The sequence below is a fragment of the Ooceraea biroi genome, chromosome 5 (genome assembly GCF_003672135.1).
Source record: "Ooceraea biroi isolate clonal line C1 chromosome 5, Obir_v5.4, whole genome shotgun sequence".
NCBI lineage: Eukaryota > Metazoa > Arthropoda > Insecta > Hymenoptera > Formicidae > Ooceraea > Ooceraea biroi.
Genome location: NC_039510.1, coordinates 12,773,516 through 12,793,942, shown reverse-complemented (window position 1 = coordinate 12,793,942; position 20,427 = coordinate 12,773,516). Strand labels below are relative to the sequence as shown.

Here is a 20,427-nt window from a genome sequence, read left to right as displayed (position 1 = left end):
GCTGCGTAATGGAGCATGAATGAAGTCACGAGGAGTAAAACGGAAATAAGAAGATATATATATATATATGATTATATCGGCACCTTTGTTGAAAATCGGCGTCGTCCAGGGATAGAGGTCGGCGCCCGAAGGTGTCTCGGCCGGCGCGGTGCCGTACGCTCGAAACATCTTCTAGCAGGCGGTCTTGGTCTCGGTTGGTGCTTCCGATCCGTCGAGTGATCGACGGAAGCGCGGTCGGCGATTGTGGAGAACTCGGTGAATTCCTGACTTCCTCTTCTAGTCCTCCCGCACGATTGCTGGTTGCTCACTTCTCGTCGATATATTTTCCTCTTCGTTTCTCGTCTCGTTTACTGCGTTCTCGTCCGTTTCTCGCGATCTTGCTCCCCTCCTTCGGCACTTGCACTTTTTGAATTCACCTCGTTATCGGATACAGAGTGCTTCGATCTTTCGGTGCACACTCGCGTATACACGATTGTTCATTCAAGACGTCGAGAGTCTTGCGGTTTTGCGGTACAGCGATATGCACGGCGCGCACACACACGCGACGATAACGCGAGGAAACGCGAGGGACACCACCGGACGTGGAGCGCGCGCTCTTCTGTTACGCGCGAACCGTGCGTACTGAACCGTTCGGCGGTAGGGTCTGAACGTAGCTGCGTAGCTGGCTGCCAGAGGAGCGCGACGTTGCCCGCGACGGCGTCGACGATCGCGACATTCACGATCCCGTCAAGTCACCGCGAGGGTCATGGATGCACGTTCGGAGCGCGGCCGCCACCTCTCTTCCGCACCTCCGTCGCTTCGCTCGCTCGCTCTCGGTTCGGCGCCTCTCGCGTCTGCCGTGCGCGCGCGCGCGCGCACGCGATCGCACCTCGCGCCTCGAATCGCGATAAGGAGAATCGAGCGAGCGCGGCTCGCTTCACGGCGTTGCTGCGCGGCGTGTACGTCCGCCCGTCCGTCCGTCCGTCGTTCGACCGCGCGAGCGCGGGTGATGCTGCCTCCTGGCTCGGCCGGCGGCAGCGATTCCGCTGGGACTCGTGCTCGACAGCCGCGTAGAACGATCGCGCGTAGGAAACTGGTGGCTACGAGCCTCGGCGCCGCGAGACCAGCCGAGAGAGTCCGAGAGCCGTCACGGCTGAGGACGCAAAAAAGTTTGTTGCCACCGCGCGCGCTCTCCGGACAGGTTACTCTACTCGAAGGGGGACCGGAACCGACGGCGAGAAGGTTGGCTGGCCGTGCGCTCGGCTGACAGTGCCGCTAGGTTGGCTCCTTCCTTTCAAGCGTCGCGCCACTACGAGGAGCCGGTGTTCCTTCCCTACCCTCAGCTGGTCTTCTTTTTCACCCGTCTCTTTTCTTTTTTTTTCGTCGTTTTTCCCGTCCCTCACTCGTTTGCTCTCGGTGCCTGCTTCTCGAGCGTTGTCACCTCCACTCCGAGAGGGATTTCGCGTTTGCGTGTTCAGAAGAAAAAGGTGTGGTTGCGACCCGGCGGCGCGGAAACGGCGTGCGATGCGCGCTACTCGGAGTTCGGTGAAGGAATGGCCGCTCCGCGATGGTCCCCGGCCCCCAGGCGTGGGAGGAAGCGGGGCGCGGTGGATGGTGGGGGAAAAAAGCAGAGTCTATATCGCGCGGCGGATGGTGCACTGGGCTGCGCGCGTGTGCGTGCTTTACGTGCGTGCGTGTGCGAGGAGGAGACGGTGGAGGAGCAGCGGGAAACAATGAGGGAGACGAGCGGCCAGCGAACGGATGAAGAAGCGAGAGAAGGAAAGAGGAGACGGGAAGCGATGGTAAAAGAGTAAAGCACACGAAAACGAGAGAAGGAGCGGATCCGAGAGAGGAGAATGACGGAGAAAGAGAGAACGAGCGAGTAAGTGCGTGGGGGACGGGCGAGGGAAAAGGACAGGGTCGTACTACGAAGCGGGAGGCGTATCTCAGGACCGTAAATCGATCACGGGGTGCCCGAGATTCACCGCGCGATACGCGCTTCTCGTAAATAGTAATTATAAACCTATATTGCGAGCATAAAGTTAAATATAAAATATAACGAACTCTGTATTTTTGCAAGAATCGGAAGCATAATTATAGTTTGCGTTTTGAATGTTTCTGAAATATTCCAAGTGACCAAAATGACACACACGCGCGCGCGCACTGATTGATTACGAATTGCCTTAGGCTGAGCATTATTATTAATAAAATGACAGAAAAATGCAGGATAATTAATTAAGCTTTTACTCTGAATTTGCATGCAACGCAAACATATTGACGCATGTATCAAGATCATAAAATGAAAATACAACGCAAATAGCGTGGTTTATTATAGCGTGTTTGTCCCGTTGAACCCATTATCTTTATCATAATACTAGACTTTTAATCGTACATTGATGAATTCTTTAGATTTGATAAGCCGAGACACTTTATCTTTCGTCAATGCTAATATGAAAAATACGAAATGTACGCAAGTTTTATCACTGTTTTATCAGTTTCCGTCGTGACTTGCTCGCGGGTATCACATGGAATCGTTACGTCACTGTCCTCGAGTGGTGGTCGGCGTTTGTGGTTGCTATGGGGTTAAGGTGGGGTGCGTTGCAGGGGCCGAGGGGAGAAGCGCGACCGGCCGAGAGATAAAAAAGATAGAAAACCCTGTGTGTTACGCATGTGCGTATCGGGGCACGAGCGAGAACGTCGCGCGCGCGCGTGTGTGAGTATGTGTATGCGAAGAATGGCTAAAAATTGTGCATGTATACACGTACACGCGTTCCGCGTACACACGGCGGATCAGCATTGAAACCCGATGACTCAAAAACACGCGTGAGCGCGCGCGTGTCGCGTCGTAATATTAGTAATGCGTATACGTCAATCTACCTACCCACCGTATGCATGTCTGACGCACGCTACCGTATAGACCCCTCGGCGGTCTCCTCCCCCCTTCGGATACCGATTTCGATTCTCCACGCGAATTTAAATGGTCGCCAATTAGGCTTCCTCCCGGTTATCGATGCCCGATTGTGCGCGAGCGCGCGCCGCGGCTCGCCAGCTGTTAAAACGACGGCTTTCGTTCGATGTAATAACAACCTCGATGCTAAAGCATCGCGAGAGTGGTATAGAATCGTTGATTTCGGATCAATAGTAGATTAACTGGATGCACTTTTGTAATATAGTACAAAAATCTCTTGTCGTTTACGTGAGGTTTTATCGTGCACCGATAAATTTACCCCGATTCGAACGAAATTGAAGGAAATGTAATGAATTATGAACAATATTTAACGAGTTATTTTCAAAAAAATATTGGCCGGATTATCGTTTTCATGTTTAGATATAATTGTAATTATAATTTCAGAGCGCAATATTGCACTGAATAACCGTAGAAAAATAGGAAATTGGTGTTTTTGATTCAATATCGGTCCTCTTGAAAATGATATCCAGTTCAGAAAAATATTTTCATTGTAATGTAAATTGTACCTCTAAAAATGTTATAACAGGAATTATCGATTTAAGAATAAATTTGAAAAATTGCCTTATATTATATGTGGAGTATATCCTTTTCTCATATTTTTGCGTGTCCAAAATAATCCGAGCTCTTTTAAAATGAAAATTTTATTCTGTTATTATGAAATATTAAATTAAATTAGCCTTGATTTTGTTGTGCACAGGAAGTGGAGTCGACACAAAAAACCGTACAAGCCTAAATAAAGATCTTAATCGCAATGTGTTGGTGCGTTTTAATGGCCCGGGAATAAAATCAGACAAACGTACGAGCGACAATATTGTATGAGCAATAAAGCCTACGTCTCTTCGACACCTGTTAATATCAGAATCACAGATTAACTGGCACTAATATTTAATGGGTTAGAACGACCCCGGAAATTGAACGTTGCGTGTGCTGGAATTAAATTCAACGTTGGACGCGATCGAACCTGTCTCTTCCTCGAATGCCGAATTCGCCCACGTAGCTGGAATCATTATTACATTATAGATTGCAATACTGCAATTAACGGAAGCGCGATTTCGATGCGAATTGCGAATTGGCAATTAAAAGCTCACGCGTGGCCAACAGGCGGTATTTTAAAACAGCTTCGCCGAAAATCAGAACGATTTTGCATGCAGATTGAATATAATCGAAAACTAATACCATAATGACTCCAAATGCATCGAAAATCGTTCGTGGGTATCATTTACATTCACCGCTAATAATTATTATTAGATGATTATACTATATTGCGGTCTATTTATTTCGATATACATATACTGGCCATACAATCTTGCGGTATTATAACACATAGAGTCGTATGGAGCATTAATTAGCGGCAATTTCACGTTCCGCGATTAATAGGTTTCGGAGGTAACTAATTAACAGTACAGAATACTGGCTCATGCAAGTTACATGGACATCGGTGCAAAAAGTGAAACTGCAAATACGGATAAAACAGAAATGTTCTGGCACCTCGTCACGGACGACGAAGACAACGACAACGACAACGACGGCGACGGCGACGACGACGACGACGATTACGACTACGCAAAGCAACCTGATAATACCTTCAAGGCTGTCTGCTCGCGAATGTGCCCGTTTATGCGCGCGTTTCTGCATACGTATGTGACACCGTGTACGCGAAAGTTGTTGCGATGCGCATCGTGTTTCGAGAAACACGTCCAATTCGCAAATCGCGAGGGTTTAGCGGTACCAATAATATTGAGAGAGAGGGAATGAGAGAAAGAGAGGGGGAGAAAGAGAAAGAGAGTATTTCCAAAATATATCTCTAAGAACCATGCGGAGATTTAAAAACTCATACTTGGTAATATATACTATATAATTATAATATATATTATATAATTATTATTGTATGTATAATATTTATTCATTATGAAGGGATGCAAAATATGAAGGATGACAATGCATTGATTCTCTCTGATTATGGCTAAAACACGTATTTGTTGCTGCGTAATTCGTGCTGACGAAACGATAAGGGATATATTACTGGCCCGTGATAGTGTTTGGCCGCGGTGTTACGCCGAGCAGCGTGTATGTGATATCTGCAAGTTCTTATCTAAAGTAAGGTACGAGTGTAATCACAATGAATATCTCATAAATACCAACGCCATCGCGTTTTCCGCGCAACGTAACAAAACGTGCGCGTCATACGTGCCTCTCATTTCCGTGATAGATACTATAGTGAAATTTCCTTTCTTGCCTGATTAATCGAAGACGCGCGTGCAAACATCTACAAGAATAATCGAATCTTCGCGAATAATTCCAACCAACAAGAACGGCCAAGAACTAAAAGCCATTTCGTCTTTGTGTTTCCTTGTTAGATGAAATAATCGCGAAAAACAGTGCGAAAAATTCAAAAAATATCGATAGAAATCGAAAGAATTTCTTTATTGTCGGGCAAATATTATAACAAAATTAACAAAATAAAATTCATACGGGAAATTTGAAAACGCTAGTGCTAACGTGCTAACACGCGGTTTATCTTCAATATGAGCGCGCTGCATACATCGGATATGAAATTATCCATGTAATAAGCGGTGATTCGTCTCGCCGGGGCTCTTCATATCGAGGCAGAACGTCGCATATGTTCGACAGTCTCGCGGACACATTCGTGGAGATATATCACTGTAATCGCGGAGTCGCCGATGGGGGGAGAGTGACCAGATATCCCCATGCTCCACGCATCGTGTGATGAAGACGTGCGTGTATGCATATGATGCGTACGCGCGTACGTGCGCCAAATGCGTCGCGCAGCGCGTAAAAGACCACACGGTGAAATATGAATCATTTCTCTGGGCCATTAACGCATCTGCGTATTCGCAGGGCCGCCCCTATACACGCCGCTATATTCATTCGTCTGGCGGTGGCCGCCCCCCTTTCGATTCGTGATAATTTCGAGAAACCCGGAGCTGTCGCGTCGGGCCGAGCGAGTAAAAAGGGGTTCGAAAAGAACACCTATCGCCCGAAGTGAAAAAAGTCTGGTATTAGGTGTAAGCCGAGAGATTCGTCTGAATATCACGCAACAGCGCTCTGTCCCTTTGCGTGCAATGGGAATCTCCATGCGAGAAGGGCAAAGTTCCTTTCCAACTTACCGGTTAATTGAAAATGTATGCGGTAATCATTTACGCCTTGAGATTTCTTGGAAACTAAATTGTTTGCGGAGTTATCAGTTGTTTAACAATATTTGTATCGAAATAAATTAGAATCAAAATAATCGACTTTTATCATCCGACGTTTCAAGAGATCAAGAAAAAGATATATAATATAACAAGCTCAAGTATCTTTTTTATGATTATACGTTGCATGGCGATTTAGCATAATTATACTTTTCTGCAATTTATTATTGCATATTATACATCATGTATATTGATAATCAGCGAGAGAAAGAGAGAGAAAGAGAGAGATACAAAACAGTTATAAGGAATTTCCAGTTAATTACAGCGTCCGCGTCTACGACGAGGAAGATGATGCGACATTACATCTGGTGGTGCAAGAGTGCAGCAAAACCGATTAATCATACCGCTGCAGTTTCACGTACGCGGTGTCTCGAAATTGTGTACGACCTTCGCGGTGCGTTACCGTGCGCGCGTGTCCGCCGAGCGACGAATTCGCGACGGGTAAGCGTAACGCAATAATGTCGCGTTCGGCAGAATTCGGAGCCCTAAATCAAATATATCATGCAGCCGTGCAGCCGTGGCGAACGACGCACACGCGAGTGCAATTATGCGCGTCGGCGTACGCAGCGGCGCGCCGCGCTCCATAATTCGTATCGCGCTCGATAATAAACGGCGCAACGTCGACTCACTATCGCGAGTAATTAAACGCAGAACCCACACACGCGCGCGCGCGCGCGTGCACACTCGGGAAACCCGTGCACGGGGATACCCCGAGCGTATGACATTCAGGGGCTGCCGCCTTTAGGGCCGGTTCGGCCGGCTCGCTTCCTCCTCGCTCCGCGGCGAGAAAAACCTGCCGCGGCCGCGTAGCGGAAAGTTCCTATTTATTTCCAGGCCACCGAGCGTAATCTCGAGTCGCACTCGCGAGGTATCGTAACTGACACAGAGACGGCCTCGCGTGTACGCGTACATACACGTACGTTATGCATGCGCACGCGTGACGCGCGCGCGAGAGGTTGTGCCGATATGAAGGATGGTTTAATCAATGTCCAAGGTTAAGCGGCACAATTATTAGCGCGCGCACATTGCGACATGCTCGCTCGCTCGCTCGCTTGTCGCGCAGCCCGAGTCCGTGTCAATACCAGCAGCAACGGCGCTGGTGTGCGTGTTTTGTGACGCACACCCGTTACATAATAACGCGGTGTGCCGGACCGGGCGTGCAAGCGCGAATCGCAAGTACCCCAACTATTACTTGCTTACCGATGCGCCTCCGAGTCTCGGTACGCCAAGTTGCTTGATATCGCTCGAACGAGCTGTTCCCTCCCGCCTCCGGTCTCCGGTGGGAGTAAAGGGCGCGTTACCCCTGCACCCGCGACTTTTTCCACTGACATTTTCATAAATGGCAGCTATCTATAAACGGTTCTCATCTCGGTGGTGTGGTAAGAGGATCGATATTAATTACCGCGAATGGGCACGTACGAGGTGTCCTACATTCCCGTACTTTTACCCCGCTTTTTCACGTAGCGAGGCTTTTTGATGGATTCAAGCTGATCGTCGGCCATAAAATACCGCTGCTTCTTGAATAATAAGTTCCAGATAGCCAGTATCGATAAATAATAACAGAGTCAATTTGAGAGTACGCTTGTACGTCCGAATGAAATACGTGTTGCCTGTTCGAAGGTAGGCACGAACGATCCACTCGCTCCAGCCTTCTGAAACGCCCCGCTATTCGCTCGATCGAGATAACACGTGCGATTCACTCTCTTCTGGTGCCCGCGCGCTTGTAAATAATATGTCGGAACTTTCTCGGATTTATCATTCTACAGCTAATCTGACCGTAAAGCGAAATTGTGACGAAAGCCTCGTTAATATCGCTACGCGTGCACCGCTCATAAATATGGATCGCGAGGGGGGAGGGAAGTCGTGGTGCTTGAGGATGCTCGACGGGATCCTTGGTCGAGTTCGTCGTGAATTATATAATAAAGACGATGAGCCGCGCGAGTGGATCACGTTTAATGCGATCTCATCCTGCGCGACGGAGGTTCCCCGTTCCTTTCGAGAAAGGCTCGCCTTCTGGCGAAGGCGAACGAACCCGGCCGAGGAAGCGATTGGCAAAATCGCCGCCTCATTTTCGTGTCGAGCGCGTAGAACGGTTCGAGTTAAGCTAAATATCCGTGGGATATAATTTTCCATCGCGGTAACGTTCCCGATCTTGCAACGCGCAACCGCTCCTCCGGTTAGACAAGCAGAGGTAAAGAGGGAAAGAGAGAGACAGGGATAGGGATAAACGGAGCGAAGGACAGAAAGAGTGGCAGCGGAAAAAATCGCCGGCACAACGAGCCCCGAACGACCCGAGACCGACGCAACTGCATAAATTTGCATGTGCACCGCTCGCGAGAGAGCCATGCGTGTATTAGTATAGCGGGATCCTCGTTCCCGAGACGGTTCGTGAATCTTAACAGTTTGTTCTCCGCCGTGTCCGGGCAGATGTACACGCGAGATGTCTTCGATATCAATTATCGTGCGGCGGTTAATAGCATCGTAAATTTCGTGGCACTTTTGTCAGCGCCATGTCCAGTTATCGTAATTTAACGCGGTCGGGTAATAAAGATCTGTTCCCGTTGCGGGAACACCCCGAGAGAGTCATGAATGTTAAAATATTCAGAAACTTCTGTAATTATAATTCGCTGAAATAGCACACAGATATGTCGAACCGTGACATTTGTGCAGATCGACCCATCGACCTATCTACCGGTTACGCGCGTTTTTCTGAAATCTCTTGTTTCATTGATCGACGACGAATCCATGTGCTATTTAAATGCTGTACGATATTTGAGAAGCATCAGTGTTTATAGACTACTTTCGATAAATCTTGCGGAAAGATCGTTTCGCGCGAACACCGAGAGGAAATAAAATCTTTCATCAATAAAATGCCGTTTAAATCTCTCTGATTTAGTAATTTCGCACATCCTCGAATTGTTGAATAATTTAATAGCAATTTAAAAAGCATATTCGAGAAGGATTTTTAAATTGGTAAACTGTTCCCCGAAAGAAAGTATGAGGTCCTCCATAAAGTCCTTTAGCGTGACAACTTTTTCTCTGATTATGCACATTATCTCTAAACACGGGCAGAAATGTTAATGAATAAAAGTTTCTTTAAGAAAATGAGTAGGACGGATACGTCCTACGTATTAAGTTCACAGTGACTTTAACGAGTTCATTAAAGGATGATAATTAAAAAACGGACGTTTTTAAGATACTCTTCACACTTGTCTTGCTGTGCTACGCTTTCTCCGTCGTCGACTGTAAAGAGACACCAAGCAGACAGCAATACGTGACAATATATACTGCTGCTCTGCGTTTCGTAACATCGGCTTGGTGGCGACTCGTCCCGAGTTGTTAATGAAATCTTTAAACGCAAGAGCAGCAAGTTGAAAAACTTTTTGCAACAAATGAGTGCAAAGGAATCGGTATACATGTCGATGCAAAGGACAAACGCGTCTGTATGATTTTGCAATTTTACGCGAAACGGTTACGTAAAGCCGAAGTAGCGTCGTCAGACTTTGGAATGTGTATCACCATTAAGAATTCACATGCTGCACATAAACATGTGAGAAGCGCATAGATAAAGCGCTGATATCTCCTCCGCGTGCAAAACTCCACCGTTATTTAACATTATTCACTAACGCTCTATCTTGCCGTTGTATGGAATTAAGCATAAAATTAACTAACTAATGAAGCAAGCAAGGATATCCGAATCACTCGCCTTTGCTCTTTTTCCTTAAACGCGAATAAGCAAGCTTCCCTATGATACGTGCGATTACATCGTGCGTCTTTACGCGACAGTCGGACGTCAGTGCAACTCGTCGCTGCGACCTATAACACTTTTTGCTAATCAGTTCGCGAGATTTGCGAAGAAATCTTGCGCGAGCGCAAGCAAATTCCAGAGAAGGAAAGAAAGATAGAGAAAGAACGAGAAAAAGAGACGGAGCCGAGTGCACGAGAGAGGTCCCTGGGGCGAAAACGCCGACCTCTTTAGCTAAAATAAGCGGAAGTAAGTAACGAGTCGGGGATCTAAATTTAGACCATCACGGCGTGTGCTCATCCTTCAGCCTGCGCTATTACGTTCAGCCTTGTCGTTGCATATCTCGCCGCGTGCTATGCACACACACACATACATACATACATGTACATACGCACATACGCGCGCGCACGTAAGAGTTCACGCATTAATCTGATCGTGCCGCGAAGAAGATGCGTGTGAGTGCGCGCGGAGCTGGACCAGCTGACTGCCAAAACAGCTGTAGCGTGATGCGCGATGATGCATTATGGTCGGCTGGGCCTTTCTCGCTTTCAGATCGTAGCCCGAGGTCTTAGCACGACTGATTTAGCCGGCTGACATCCGAAACGGGCCTGACCATCGCGCGGGTCACGATTGACCCATGTCATTTGAGAAGCATCGTTTTTATACTAAACACGATGCCGTAAATATTTTGTCGTGATACTGCCACGGCGGTCTCGGCGGAGAGAATCTTGTTACGTCTGTCATGTGCTCAGCAAGATCGTGTTCGCGCAAATCAACAATAAATCTAATTACAAGGTGGGAGATTACAACGTCACGATCCAAAGTCCGTCAAAGTCCAAATCATTGGTTTTTTATCGCGGAAGCTTCGGATCTTGATGAAGAAGTTTTAGAATGTTTCGTTAATTATTTATTTTAGAATCTTTCGTTTATTAGTCATAACGCCACATTTTCGTCACTGTTCCGCTAATTTGCTTTTATCATATTACTCGAATAAATGTTTTTTTAATGTAGGTGAGATATTAATTTATGTGCACATTTTCTTTGCTACCCAATTATGTCTCGATTAACATCATTAATTAATATCGACTAATTAACATCATGTAAATCTCAACATTAATCTGAATCTGAAATAAATCTGAAAAACACCCCCAAACCCGTGTGATAAATATAAAGTGGATAAAGAAGCTAAAGCGCACGGGATGCATTGTATCGCGTTATTTATTATCTTTTTTATCGTATATAAGGCGTATTTCGAAAAAAATGGTTTTCCGATACGCGTTTAACAGGTGCAGACGCCTATGCACCGATATATTGGGGTTGATATCACATCACGATGTATATTGTTCTTCTTATTGAACAGGGGGCCGAGCATGGCATTTCTGATAACTGTCCCGCAAGACGACCTCGCATGGGGTGAGATGAGATGAATCTCAATCGTTTGTTCAGCAAACAATCTGTGTTTATGTGACATGAAGGATTCAACCATCCGTAAAAAGCTGTCAGCCCAAACACGCTATTGTTAACCATCACAATATTGTCAGATCCTGCTAATACTATCTCAGAAAATCGAAACAGACGCGGAAAAGTGTCGAAAAGCTGCAAACGATTGTTCCCGCCGAGTTCTCCGTCTCGACTAACTAATCTAATTATGCTCTAGTCAACTGCACGCATCACGATTACGTCATCCCGGAATAATCGCGTTGTGGTAATAAACGCGCCTCGTTGGCGTGTTATTCCTATTAAATAGGAAAATTATCGAGGAATTTGTTACAAGTTCGTCCACTACCAGACTCTCTTATCAGATCCTCTTATGTAAGACAGAAGATGAGTTAAATTCCTCTGCTATTTTAAGTTTAGCCTGATTCACAGAGCGCGATATTTAATACGAGAGGTGAAAAACTTTTCGGAAGACATAACAGCCAACTTTTCTCGAACCAAAATCTTTCAAGTCAAAGCGAGAACGCTCGACTACGGCGATGCGTAGATAGATTTCCATGGTGCGCATTTTCTCGCTGCATTTTTAGGCATGTTTTTTCCCACCCCAACGAAGTCAAGGGAGGAAATTGCTCTGCTCGATGTTTTCGAGAACGAACGGCTTTCGACGGGTAGTAATTTTCGTGTTTTGGATCAACAAGCTAGCGAGCTGTCGTCGCTGTGCAGGCGCGACTGCACAATCCGCGTTGGCGGCGCAGTAAATTCCACGCGAGATGCAAAGCGAGAGGCCGTGCCGGCCGCTAAACCAAACGCGTTTATTGAGGAAAACAGACGTCGGTCCGGATAAAAAACTATTCCGGATAGATAAGGCGAAACACGCCCAAAAACTGATAGCAGTGAGTTATGAGGTAACGACCACGAGCGACCGCGGAACGTCGCATGCACTTGTCGTTACACGGGATGTGGCTTCGGACCGATCCATTTATATGCGCGTGGCCGGAACGTTATCTGCGGATTTTAATCCGAACGTTCTAGATGTGCACCGCTGTGGTTTATGGTCTGCGCGGTTTGATAACGATTTAATAGGATCCTAGCGCGACGCAGAATGGTTACGGAGACATATCGGCGATCTTGCGCTCTCGGAGACGGAAATCAATACGTTTTTCATTCAGATCTCTACTGTAGCATGCGTAGATAATGTTTGTTTCGTCGGCGTGGGAGACCATATTTTTCGTCTTTATGGCAGATCGAGTTGGTTCAGAGTGTACTGCTTCCAACTTTCATTTCTGTTAGACGAAAACACGATCTTTCCTAGACTAATCTACTTTAAGGGAGCTTTAATAATTTAAGGGTAGATGTGCTTATGCGATGTTGCCATGTTTCGATTATTTTATCCAGAGTGTTATCGATACACCGCATAAAGATAAACGAACTACGCCATTAATGTATTCACTATCTTTGTCATTTTATCGTGCTTTACGAGGTTCTGGCGTGGTTAGTTTCACCCACGTCATGCTTTCGACGAGGAGGGAATAGAATTACGATATTGCGTACTATCCTTGGAAACTGCTCTATTACTTGTTGGGCTTCTTCGAGGCATGCCTGTCTTCGCTCTGACGAAGGCTGAGCGGCAAAATATAGCTTAATATCTTCAATCGCGAAATATACGTTTGCCCTTATAAACCAAATCACGATTGAAGCATAGCATGAACGGTATAATTAAATAATAATAAATTTAATAATTTTATAATTATCATACCCTGTTCGCGAGCTGTTCCGCTCAACCTCTTCCAGAAATACATTTTTCTCCCATTTTTCATCTTCATAGAGTATTAAATATGGTCTCAGCTTCAAATGCATATCAATCTTTTTTTGTGTATTAATATAATTTACATAATCATGATAAGCAATATTTACATACGTCAATCTTGTTGCTTTTTCCTTCGCTCTCCTTTAAGATGCTAGCAAACTTGTGAACCGACGAAGTTTTAAGAACATTATTTCGGTGTTATTAAGCGTGCCAAAACTTTCGCGAGCATGCGGTAGTACCTTGAAAGCATTACGCTATTGGGACACCTCATGGATATCGCGTGCAGCTTCGCGGGGATTACGTAACATCACAATATATACGGCGATGCGATTCGACCTTCGGCAGACTATCCTCTTTCGGCGAGCTACTTTTCCGGTAAAAACTTCTTTCATTGGGCCAAAAAATTTTCTGCCGCGATCAGTTAATATGGAGATCGTAAAGATAATTCCCACGTATTACGCTGCTGTGATATTAAACCTCTAAATCAGCGGTTTTTACCTTTTTTCGAACCTGTGGCACACTTTCGCACCGTTCGTATTCCGGCGACACGTCGGGGAATGTAAATGACGTACAGGGCGGGGAATCCGCAACACAGTAATACTTGAATATCTTCCAGAATAAATTTGAATATACTTGAGCACCTATTCCACGCGCAAACATACGAAAAAGCAGCAATAAGAAAGGGAGCCCGGTTTCAATGGGAAATGTAACAGCGGAGGGATCATCTGTTTTAAATTTAACTTGCGTTATTATTTCCATGCGCACATCCACTGAAATTATAACATGCACGGTACATTTTCTGCTTGGCGAAGAACAACGTGCCTATTTGATACTCGAGCTTGCACTTGTAGCTTCTACTATACTGTAACACACACAATACAGTATGCAGAATTTATAAATAACGAAAATGTTTTTTCTGATAACAGAAATTTCGTCCCTTTTCTTTTACATTTCTTTTTATATTTTCACTAATTTTATATCTCTATATTTCTGTTACGAAAGCAATGTGAGGTTTTATAAATAACAAGAGACACTGGTAATGTTAAGTTCAATTCCTCGCTCTCTTATACGGCCCTTTTTATATTTCAGTGCGTCTCGACCCTTATGCGATGTTCGCATGTAACGCGGCTGTGCCGCGCGCGGTCGGTTAATTTCTCTGGAGGCGCACAAAACTTGACCGTGCCCGAAAGCGGCCATTCTTGCGGGCCCACGTAAGTGTGGGGGCGATAAACGGCCTTAAAGTAGTACCTGGGGATGCCAGGGACGAGGGAGAGAGGGGGTTATAGGGGAGTCATCGCAAAGGGGGTCAATGCTCCACGTTGGCGGTCGGATCCACCCCTAGATACGCGCAAATGACGTCGTTGATGGATCTGGTCTATGGTGCTGGGCATGAAGAAGGGGGTGTAAGGAAGCGGAGAGGCGGGGGTGATTGATGAGACTACGGCCTACCGAAGCACTCTACCTAACTTAATCGCGCGTCTCACGCTGACCTCGATATCGCTGAAAACATCCCCTCGCGCGTCCCCGTTCCCTTCGGCTATCGCTCGTTTCTTCCACCGTCGCGTTTCCATTTTCTCTTGCCTTTTGCCGAGATACCCCCGAGATATTCTTTCTTCTTCCCGGTAGATTTATAACTCCCCTTTTTACGCGGCCGGAAGCGCGCAAACGTGTGCGTGCTATGTGAACTACGCGCCGGTGCAGCGCTGTGCATATAGTTGCGCTAAGATCGCATGGTGTCTCCTTGATTAATCAGGAGACACCAGTCAAATTTCACCACGGCATGATGGTGAAATAACTTCGTTGCAGTTTAGTGAGATAGTTTGTTAAATAGTATATCTGCAAGGAATTTGAAATTCTTATCATGCAATTCTTTTTCGCGCAAGAACGTTGCGAGAAGTACGTGTATCTTAATTCGAAGAAGAAGAAGAAGAAGAAGAAGAAGAAGAAGAGCTGTATGTGTTAACATAAAAATTAGCATAGAAAGCCGTGAATATATTTAGAGAATATTTAGAATGCAAATAAATCATGACTGTTTGCGCAGGGTGTGCGGAGCGCAACGGAGATTTCAATTTTAATTTTGATGACTCATGTATGTTAGTTGATGATAAAGGAGTGCGATCGTGCGCGAAGCTCCCTGCTCACGTTGTAATTTAAGGGAACGTTGCGAGCGTAATTTGATAAAAGCGCATTAAAACTTAAATCGGCTGCGAGATTAGAACTCGCCGGGGTCGAGACGAGAGTGAGCGTGAACCAGTGGACGAAAAAGGAACGTTGGGAAAGGCAATCGGCGAGAAAACGATAGATTATTGACGGCGGAAGAAAATACAATTAAAGGTGCCGGATGTAATTCGAGGCGATGACAGTAAAAAGGAAAGGAGAAAATATTCGCTCACGCGTTAACGAAGAGTTTAACCCTAAAGAGTAGAGAGGAAAGAATAAACGGGGAATAAGCACGAAAGCAACCACGAAGCGAGGTCGAAACACGATATGAGAAACGGGAGCGGGATAGAATGAAGGATAGGATTCGCTCGAGATAGTAAAAAAGAAATCTTAATTGCTCCTCGATTGGATGGAACACTTCGATTCTCGTTCGCACGTCGACAAAATTAGATACCATCATCAAATTGACGAAGCAAGAATCTTAAAAATTGTGACGAAATGTTTTAATTTGTCTGTCTTTATTCTAATTTCTGCGTAGTTTTTTTTCGAATCTACTATTGTACCAATAAACCATAATAGTTAATGCATTGCAACATTACTAGTCCTATTTTCTCAACTTTCTATGTCTTTCCAAATTTCTGTTTTCTTTTACGAGAAAAATTTCAAAAGTTTTACTATTTTGTAAAACTACGATTCTATAATTCGGTCTGATTTGCATTTTAAAGTTACCTTTCACATTTAGTGAACTGTTGCTAAAGTCATGTACGGACTATACTTTTGCGAGTCGAACGTACCAATACTGATTTAGTTTATGGCAGAAGTGGCAAAGATCGATCCCGCCGGCCATTCGCGATCACGGAGTCTTCGGGAAAAAGGCTATTTGCAGATGCGCAGTATTGAGGGCGCTGCTTATTAATTTCCCTAATGAATCCTCCGTGCTAGAGCTCCGAGGTAAAGCCGCCCTTTCACGTCTGTGCAATCGAACGATTAAGTGTCAATTAATCGGGCACAGCTTTCGCTTCGGCGTTCGCCGATCATCCAGTCTCCTTTGCCCTCCCATTGCCGTCTCCATAGAACACACATTGATTCGACACATAACGAAATGCGTAACCGCATTACGCGCAGTCTGTACAAACAGCTAAATGCTGATGCAATCGTATTCAATCAAATGACGCATTAGTCCTAATGTATGCAAACTCAGATATGTAAAATTATTAAATCGTATAAATGAAATCGCAATACAAACATTTGTAGATATATTGAATCTTATAAATATTCATTATGCTAGATTTTGTTGTAATCTGAGAGTACTTTTAACAAGTTCGAATTCTTAATTCTCGATTTCTTAGTTATATAGGATATTATAATATCCTGGTGACACATAGAGATATGTCGTAAACAACCAAGAAGAATTATAACTTTGCGCTGTACCAGTTTGCGAATCGCGCGGGCGCGAATACCTTTCTGCAGCTGCGGTTTAATAGAACCGCGGAAATAAATATTGCGGTCTTCCCGAGCGGGTCGAGAAACTCTCGAGGGAATAAGTCGTGCTGTGACTTTCGCCCGGACGTTTGACCCGTTGATCATCACGAGTCGAGTATAATAAGGGTGTAACGTTGTTAGCGTACGTCGTTGTGACTAGATACGTTGCCAGCATTAGTATGCTCGTAAATATGCGAGAAAGAAATTCTACGTCGCGCATAGAGCGAAAGTGCAGAAAATGCAGAAAGCGACGGGCGATGTTTCGTACGACTTTGACTCGTTCTGCGATTAACGCGTTCGTTTTACGGCTCCCGTGAGAGTACGTCATTTAACGACACAACCATCGCATGATAATCCTGTTACGTAAAACATCCTATTTTATTGCGACAAGGAAGTAAGTTGCGGAAACGCGGATGGATGCGACTTACACGCGACGTACGCGACGTTACGACGTATGCGAAGAACGGGGAAATCGCAAATATCGCGACAATTTGCAAGCGCAAACTTGACCTTGACGGCACGAAAGCGCAAGGCCAAAGAAAAGGCTTTCGGCACCCTAAAGTGTCTCGCATCTCGAATGTGTGTGTGTGTGTCGCTCTTTGCCCAGCGCTTTTATCCATTCTCACTTCTCTCCCTCCGACCTTCCACTTCTTTCCCTTTTCCTGCACCCATCCTTTCACTTTTTTTTATTCTTTGATGCGAGTCTTTTATTCTCCTGGATATTTGCGGAGCTTTGTTTTAACGTTGGGTATAACGGCTTAAATATACGCCGCTAACGGAAGATACAGGATCCTGAATATTGTCAACTGTTTATATATAATTTGTTCGCGAGCCGAAAAATACATTGTTAGTAATGGAATATAACGATCGTGTTTCCCCCTAATCAAGTCTTTAATTACAACGCAACGCACCTTTCGTCGAACATGATATATTTAAAGGTTGGGATCATTATGGGTTTCTATCACGCTAATAGACTGGATGCCATTATTAATATTAATATTAGAAAATTATAATACAAACAATTATAGATTTTACCCTAACTATATTAGAGTTTTGTATAAAAGAGCGAGATCGGGAAATATTATACAAAGTTTATTCTATGTTTATAAATACATAATAAATGCATAATAAAATAAATGCGTTTATAACACGTTTATAACGTGAGTTATGTCATTATTACTAAAGTGATCAAATTAATTTGATGATGATGATGATGATGACTAACAGAGATTCATTTTAATTAACAACGTCATCTGTTTGTTATTGTTGAAAAAATATCTAAAATAAAAAGCTCGATTTACTGTTCTACTAGCAAATATAAGTCGAAGGTTCAGTAGTGCTCGTAGAAATCATTACTCATAAGCCTCTTTTTGGCAAAACAATTTTTAGGACACGTTGTTGCAGGTCACTGCAATGCGGCTGAGGATGGCATTCGGTCAATAGGCGCAGTGCCAGTTTCATCCAAATCTAAATGAGCTCTTGTTCTATTTTTCGTGGGAGGTATAACATACACAATTTGCAGAAAAAGAAGACGCCTGCTAAATAACGGTGCGCATCGAGTTACGAACTATTTTATCCGTTTCGCTATTTTCATCGTCTAACATCAGATATTAGAAAAATATCATAATGCCATAAGAATTCCAAAAATATTTTTACACAAGAACCCGATATAGTTTTGATATCTAATATTACTATATACAAATGCTTCGTTCGATTTTGGTCATTTCATCAACTGATCTTCGTTCATTTCATCCTTGTAAAAAGATAAGACTATATGTTTCCCACGTGTAGGAAACTTTGCGGAGAGGTAATGAACGACTATGAGGAGATTTGTTACAATCCTCCCTGCTTTACGAAGGAGCTTAATTAAAAACATTTTCGCCGATCATGTCACCTTTCGGCGGTTTCTCAGAGATGGCAGCATTTCTCTTTTCTGGCTCGTCGAACACCTGGAAGCCACCTGCGCTCGGTCGATAGTCGGGAACACGCGAATAGCAAGAACACGGACTCCTAGCAAGAGGCAACCTGATGATGCGCCGTCGTGCGACTGCTGATCTTCCTCTCAGGCACTCTCTGATATTTTTTCAGATCGACATTCCGTTCCGGCTTGCATACCGGTGCGATCATAGTCGCGCGGTGTAATTTTACCTCACGGTGTGACACTGCCAAAGAAATTCAGAAATCTGGCAAGTTACTGAAAAGAAGAACATGTTTTCAAAATGAAGCCCTTTCAAAATCATTATTAATCTAAAAACGCAAGAAAAACGATCCATTTTTATACTTAAATTTTCGAGTCGAGTAATTCCCAAAAGTAGACGATGAATAAAAAAGAAACAAAACTAAGAGAATGTAGTAGATATACTGCAATATACAAAATAAGAAGTACTACAAAATAAGAAGAAAAATCTTAACTCAGGAACGTTAAAAGCGACATTAAGGGATCTAGAAAATTGCAGCTTTTTCCGCAATCGAGCAGAAGACCAGCACGGTTTCCAACGTTCCTTGCGAAGCGGGGATAACGGAATCCGCGAAAGGAGGATCCGTGCGACGTTCTACAAACGGATCCAATATTTTCTTTCCTTCGGAGAACATCCCGACGAGGAAGAAGACGCGCAATGACGGACCTGATGATCCGAAGAAAGCAAACCGAAGAGACCGGCTACCGATCGGCTCTATTAAACCAACCGCGGCGTGGCTATTACCTTAGCCTCCCGCCAAGTTTTCTCATATCGACTACGATCGATAGCCACCCGCATCCTCGGCTCCTCACATAATCTCGGCCAATATCGTATCTGGATGGCGCCACCTCGTGACAGGCACACCGCTGCTGATGAAACGGCCGCGCGACCCCAATTCGTAATTCCCTCTCCTCTTGCCACCCCCGTAAGAAAAAGGCTCGCTACTCAAACAAGAAGGGTGGCAAGATCGCATAATCATTTTTCGCAAAAAGGTTGAGCTTGAGAGAAGTGGAGTAGCTTCGGCTTTCGCAGTTCAATGGACGGGTGAAAAGAATGGACAAGAAGAATCGTGTAAGCGTTACATCTTCAGAATAACCATTTCGTGTTGGCGAAAACTCGATCTGGTGAGAATAGCGTGGATGTCATGAAAACATTAATACCTACGACAGCACATGAGAGAACAAATAAGATTGTCTTTTTCAAAGTAATGAAACGAAAATTCAGAATAACAATTTTCTCTGAAATGTCTATTTTCCTTACTTTTTTATATGATATTTTCTTCCATTGCATGAATAGAAAAATGTACATTTGCTAATCACCAATTTGCGAATTGTTATTATTCTTTATTATCACGAGTAAGAAGATGATTTTTATCATATATTTATTTTGTATATTTTATCATCATATATTATCAACATTTTTACTTACCAAAAATTAAGAGTTTCGATTTCTGAAGAAGAAGTATGCAAACTTGGCAGACTTATAAAAATATAACAATATGTTTCCTATCACAAGAGTTGTTTGTCGAGGAAAGTTCATTCACTTTGCATATTCTTTCTATGCAGGGGTTCTCAGGCCCTAAATTTAAAGAAAAGGAGGGCGGCGGCGGAACTGATTTCCGTTAACTCGGAAAGCAACGTGTCGGATTGTGAAAAATCAATAAAATCGCGCACCGAAGT

At 44.4% G+C, this 20,427-nt stretch overlaps 1 protein-coding gene and 1 long non-coding RNA gene across 3 annotated transcripts in view; one reads left to right on the top strand and one right to left on the bottom strand.

The window, feature by feature from the left end:
- LOC105281003 (cytoplasmic polyadenylation element-binding protein 2) overlaps positions 1 to 20,427 on the bottom strand; it is a 169,635-nt gene that overhangs the window by 128,901 nt on the left and 20,307 nt on the right. The window lies entirely within an intron of this gene.
- Positions 165 to 19,115, top strand: LOC113562033. Its single transcript, XR_003406590.1, has 2 exons — positions 165 to 4,787; positions 4,862 to 19,115. It is a non-coding gene; the product is annotated as an uncharacterized LOC113562033 (long non-coding RNA).